The following is a 6,000-nucleotide window of genomic DNA, read 5'->3' as shown; positions in this document are numbered from 1 at the left end:
GGCAGCATAGTGGATCAGTTCAAATTCCGCCAAGGACAATATCTTCAAGTATGTATGTTCTCCCCGTGTTTGTGTGGGTTTCCTCTGGGTTCTGTGGTTTTCTCCCACACTCCAAAGATATCCTGATAAGGAATTTAGATTGTAAAGCGGGCTTTACACGCTGCGACATCGCTAATGCGGAGTCGTTGGTGTCACGGAATTCGTGACGCACATCCGGCCGCGTTAGCGATGCCGTTGCGTGTGACACCGATAAGAGATTTTGCATCGTTGCAAAAACGTGCAAAATCGCTAATCGGCGACATGGGGGTCCATTCTCAAATCTCGTTACTGCAGCAGTAACGAGGTTGTTCCTCGTTCCTGCGGCAGCACACATCGCTGCGTGTGACGCCGCAGGAACGAGGAAGCTCCCCTTACCTGCATCCCGGCCGCTATGAGGAAGGAAGGAGGTGGGCGGGATGCTCCGCCCCTCCGCTGCTATTGGGCGGCGGTTCAGTGACGTCGCTGTGACGCCGCACGGACCGCCCCCTTAGAAAGGAGGCGGTTCGCCCGTCACAGCGACGTCGCCGGACAGGTATGTATGTGTGACGGCTGTTGTGCGACACGGGCAGCGATTTGCCCGTGTCGCGCAACAGATGGGAGCGGGTACCCACACTAGCGATATCGGGACCGATATCGCAGTGTGTAAAGTAGCCTTAAGGCTATGTGCGCACGTTGCGTATTTACATGCAGTTACACTGTGATCTGCACCGCAGCGTAACTGCATGCGTCCTGCGTCCCCTGCATATTCTATGAAGATTATGCAGGAGACGTGCGCATGTGGCGTATTAGAGTGCAGCGCTTCTGCTACTACCCGAAGCGCGCGTTCTAAGAAGTGACATGTCACTTCTTTCCTGCGCTCTGCCTGCCGTCCCCGCTCTGTCTATGGGAGGAGCTGCAGTCAGAGAACATGGAATCTGCTTTTTTTTTTTTCATTACGGACTCTTTCTGCAGCGATTTGAAGCGCACATGTGCTGTTGAAATCGCTGCAGAAATTTCTGCAGGGCTAGTACGCAACGTGCGCACATAGCCTAAGCCCCGATGGGGCCAGTGATGAGGATGTCTGTAAAGTGCTGTGGAATAGCGCTACTTAAAGTAAAATGACCTAGTAAGGTCCAGTAACCAATCAGGTTCCAGCTTTCATTTTCCCAGTACAACTTAGAACATGAAAGATCTGATTGGTTGCTATGATGGTGCTCATTTTATAACATATATACTAGTTTGAATGCATGGGGCCTAGTTCATATAGGTGTCAGGGGCATTAATCTTTATTCTGGGGCAGCACGGTGGCTGAGTGGTTAGTAATGGGGGTCCTGGATTCAAATCCCACAGAGGACAACATCTGCAAGGAGTTTGTGTATTATTACTATGTTTGTCTGGGTTTCTTCATGGTTCTGGTTTCCTCCCATACTCCAAAAACGTACTAATAAGGAATATGAGCCCCAATGGGGACAGTGAGGAGGCAGTCTGGAATTAATAACCCTATATAAGCGAGTAAAATAAATACATCTTTGCTTCCATGCATTGTGGTATGTAACATGGGTATCTTGCCCATAAGTACATGGCGGATCCCGCACCTAGCTGCATTAAACTTCACCTTGCAACTAAAATGTTTTAGTCAATTAGCTACAACAGCTCTTGCAGTTCTCAGATACTTTAATGTGCGAGTGATGTGTGAACGTCAGTGCCAACACAGCCAACGGCCTAAGTAGTGTCACCACCAGTGTACACAGGAAACAAACAGTCACATGGGGACACATAGCACAAGGTTACTCCACCTTTATTCCCCGCCGGGCAGCATTTAATGGAAAACCTAATATAACTGTCTCTGTGTTCTTAATATTCCAGGCATGTCGGAGGTGCCAGAGTAAACACCGAACATGAGATGCATCCAGTTAAACTGCCCGCGCCACATATAGTGCCAGCTCACTGGCACAAGGATTAAGGACACTCCTGCTGTCACAGCTGCCTCCTATACTAATACTAGATAAGCAGTGCAAAACCACACCGGCATGTTCTGTACATATACATGTGTGTATATAGAATGTGCAGTATAAATATATGTACATAGAGGTGTTGGCAGAGTATATTTCTTGTGCTGCAGGCATGCCTGTGCCGCCAACTACAGATCTCAATGATTATAGTAGGGTCAGTTCTGAACATGGTGACTTTGGCTGTAGATATTATACTAGTCATACCGAGGGAAAGTTAACCGGCCATAGTTATTTCCGGTAACGGAAAATGTCTGCTAACAGAAGTTTCCAACATGGAAATGAAATCATGAAATCAGCACTGGTGTTTTATTTCTTCTTTGCTTTAAATTATCACATTAAATGCTATGCTATTGATGGTAGTATCCAGGTACTAAATAGAGAGGTGGCAGCTTCTGAAAATAGTAGAGCAAGATATCCTTCTTGTTTACAGCTTCTATCTTGTCAACTTGATTATTGTTTCCAGTTACTTATTTGTTCTTGGTTTCCATCAAGTTCAATAGAATTTCCCTATAGATCAGTGTTTCTCGACTCCAGTCCTCAAGACCCACCAACAGATCATGTTTTCAGGTTTTTTTAATCAGTTTTCTAGGATTTCCTTAATGTTGCACAGGTGATGGAATAATTCCCTGTCTAATATTGAGGAAAACCTAAAAACATGACCTGTTGGTGGGTCTTGAGGACTGGAGTTGAGAAACACTGCTATAGATGTTATGCTTTTTTCTATGTTAAAGTGGTGGTGTGCTTTGGACCAGTGCCATACTGCCAATGGCGGCAGAGCACACAGCCGCTATGGGGTATCAGCGCCGGAACTGGGTCCCCCTTCCCGGCATCACACTTTCAGCTGTATCGGCATTGCGGATGTGGATACAGTTGAAAGTAATAATGAAAGAGTGAGCACGCCACTCCTTCCTCCATCATTCTCCCTTGGCGTTTGAGATCTGGTGTATCAGCAGGTGTTATTACTTCACTACAGTGTGCCCACTGCGCCGGCGTGCAGAACACACGCCACTGCAGAGACTGGAACAGCATGAGACCGAGGAGAAGTGAGTATTTCTTTACTTATTTTTTTAAGTCAGTGAGTACACTGGTGGCCAAAGGCCATAATACTACCGTATATGGATGACGATAGGGTATGCATTTAACTATTTGGAGTACTATGGGAGTACATTATAATATATGGAAGACTACAGGGGTGCATTATATGGTGGACTATGGGGTGTATTATAATATATGGAGGACTATGAGGTACATTATACTATATGGAGGACTATGTGGTGCATTATATTATATGGTGGACTCTGGGGTGCATTATACTATATGGAAGACCATGGGGGTGCATTATACTATTTGGAGGACTATGGGAGTGCATATAATATATGGATGACTATGGGATGCATTATACTATTTGGAGGAGACGGGGTGGATTATAAAATACATAATATATATCTAGGACTATGTAGGTGCATTATAATATATGTTGGACTATGGGGTGCATTATACTATATGGAGGATTATGGGATGCATTATACTATATGGAGGACTATCAGGGTGCATTATAATGCATGGAGGACTATGGGGTGCATTATAATATATGGACGACTATAGGGTGTATTATACTATTTGGAGGACTATGCAGGTTGCATTATACTATATGAATGTATATGGGGGTAGGTTATACTATATGGAGGACTATCAGGGCGCTCATTTAACTTTGATGCTCAAAGTGGCCACCGTTAGCTACAATTCACATCTGGACTCTGGACAGCATACTGTATCTTGCTGCACGTTGTGCAATATGGTAGGTGACACGTTTGCACAAGCATCTGTGATACGTCGTTGTAGGTCCTGCAATGTTGGTGGAGGGGTCGCATACACCTGCTGTTTCATGTGACCTCACAGAAAGAAGTCCAATGGGGTCAGGTCAGGTGAGCGTGGAGGACACTCCACGCAGCCACCATACCCAATGACTTGTAGGAAGGTCTCCATGAGGTATTGCTTCACGTCCGCAACCTTGTGAGTTTTACACATTCTAATCATAGCATTTCTGTATGCAAGGTGTCGATTCGTATTGAATTGATGATGCCCTACAACTTTGTAATTCACTTTTTTTTTCTCTATCTCGTTCCGTTTTCGAGATAAAAATGCTAACTCCGTTGTTTTCCACCAGGTGGCGCTATAGGTGGTTTCATTGCGTAGCGCATGGCTACTTTATTATACCTAGACACCACTTCTATGCCTATAGCTGCCGCTGTTCTCAAGTTAATGGCGGTGGACAGGATATGGGTGGACACACTGTATATGGAGGCCTGGGGAGGCTGGGTGCATTATTATACATGGAGGTCTAGGGAGGCTGGCTGCATTATTATACGTGGAGGCCTCGGGAGACTGGCTGCATTATTATGCATGGAGGCCTGGGGACACTGGCTGCATTATTATACATGGAGGCTTGGGGAGGCTGGCTGCATTATTATACATGGAGGCCTGGGGAGGCTGGCTGCTTTATTATACATGGAGGCCTGGGGAGGCTGGCTGCATTATTATACATGGAGGCCTGGGGAGGCTGGCTGCATTATTATACATGGAGGCCTGGGGGGCTGCATTATATATGGAGGTCTATGGGGCTGCATAATAAACATCAGGGACACCTTATACATGGACTATAGGGGTGTAGTATACATGGATATCACTGGGGCTGCATTATACATGGAAGTCTATGGGGATGCATTATACAACATGAAGGACACCTTTTACATGGACTGGGGTGCATTATACTTGGAGGAGTATGGGGCTGCATAATACAATATGAAGTTTTATGGGGTTGCGTTATAATACATATAGGACTATGGGGGCTACATTATAATATATGGAGGACTATGGAGGCTACCTAATACATGGACTATGGGGGTGCATTATAAAACATGGAGACCTATGTGGTGCAGTATAATAAATGGAGTATTATGGAGTGAATTATATTATATGGAGAATTATGCGGTGAATTATAATATATGGAGAACTATGAGAAATTCATTATAATAATTTTAGGGCTATGAGGGCTACTTTATACATGGAGGACTATGGGGGTGCATTATAATATATGGAGGACTATGTGGTGCAGTATAATATATGGAGGACTATGAAGTGAATTATAATACATGGAGAACTCTGGGAAATGCATTATAAGACATGGAGGACTATGGAGGTGCATTCTAATATATGAAGGGTTATGTGGGACCAAAGGCTATGTGGGGGCCATTATAGTATTTGGAAAACTATATACAAGGGGGGACAAAGATACAAGCAGGGGATGGAAATGTTTTCTGCTGAGAAAAAAGGCTATTTCGCTCAGCACCCTGCTTTCCCATGCTCTGCTATACATCTTCTCTCAGCACCCAGCTTTCCCATGCTCTGATATGGGAAAGATGGGTGCTGAGGAAAAGATGTATAGCAGAGCATGGGGAAACTGGGTCCCGAGGACAAGATGCATATCAGAACATAGGAAATCTGGGTGCTGATAGAAGGATTTCAGATCATGGGAAACCTGGGTGCTGAGGGTAAGAGCCAAGTGTTAGCGTCATTATCCCGTAGCCCAAGTGTCAGTGTCATTATTCCTTACCCCAAGTGTTGGTGTACGTGGAGTGGGGGGGCCCAAGTTTGAAGTTTGCATCGGGGCCTATCAAACTCTAGTTACGCCACTGCTTCCAATGTAAATTGTGGTGAAAGTTGAGAGCAATTGTTTATTTCTTGTGCAAATAAAACTGACAATACACAGATCCCACTGAAAACAACAAGTTGTGTGTAATGGACAGCATGTTAAGTCCTGCAGAAAGATGCTCCTTGTAGAAGTTCTTGGACTAATAGATGAGGATCTTGAAGAGCAGACCCTACTCAGAATTCCTTAATATTGTGTCTTGTAAACCAAAGAACCCCTCTAAAATTACCTCCACATTGGAATGTACCATTAAGAAATTGG

The sequence above is a fragment of the Anomaloglossus baeobatrachus genome, chromosome 5, assembly GCF_048569485.1.
Source record: "Anomaloglossus baeobatrachus isolate aAnoBae1 chromosome 5, aAnoBae1.hap1, whole genome shotgun sequence".
Classification (NCBI taxonomy): Eukaryota; Metazoa; Chordata; class Amphibia; order Anura; family Aromobatidae; genus Anomaloglossus; species Anomaloglossus baeobatrachus.
Note: the sequence above shows the minus strand (reverse complement) of the source record.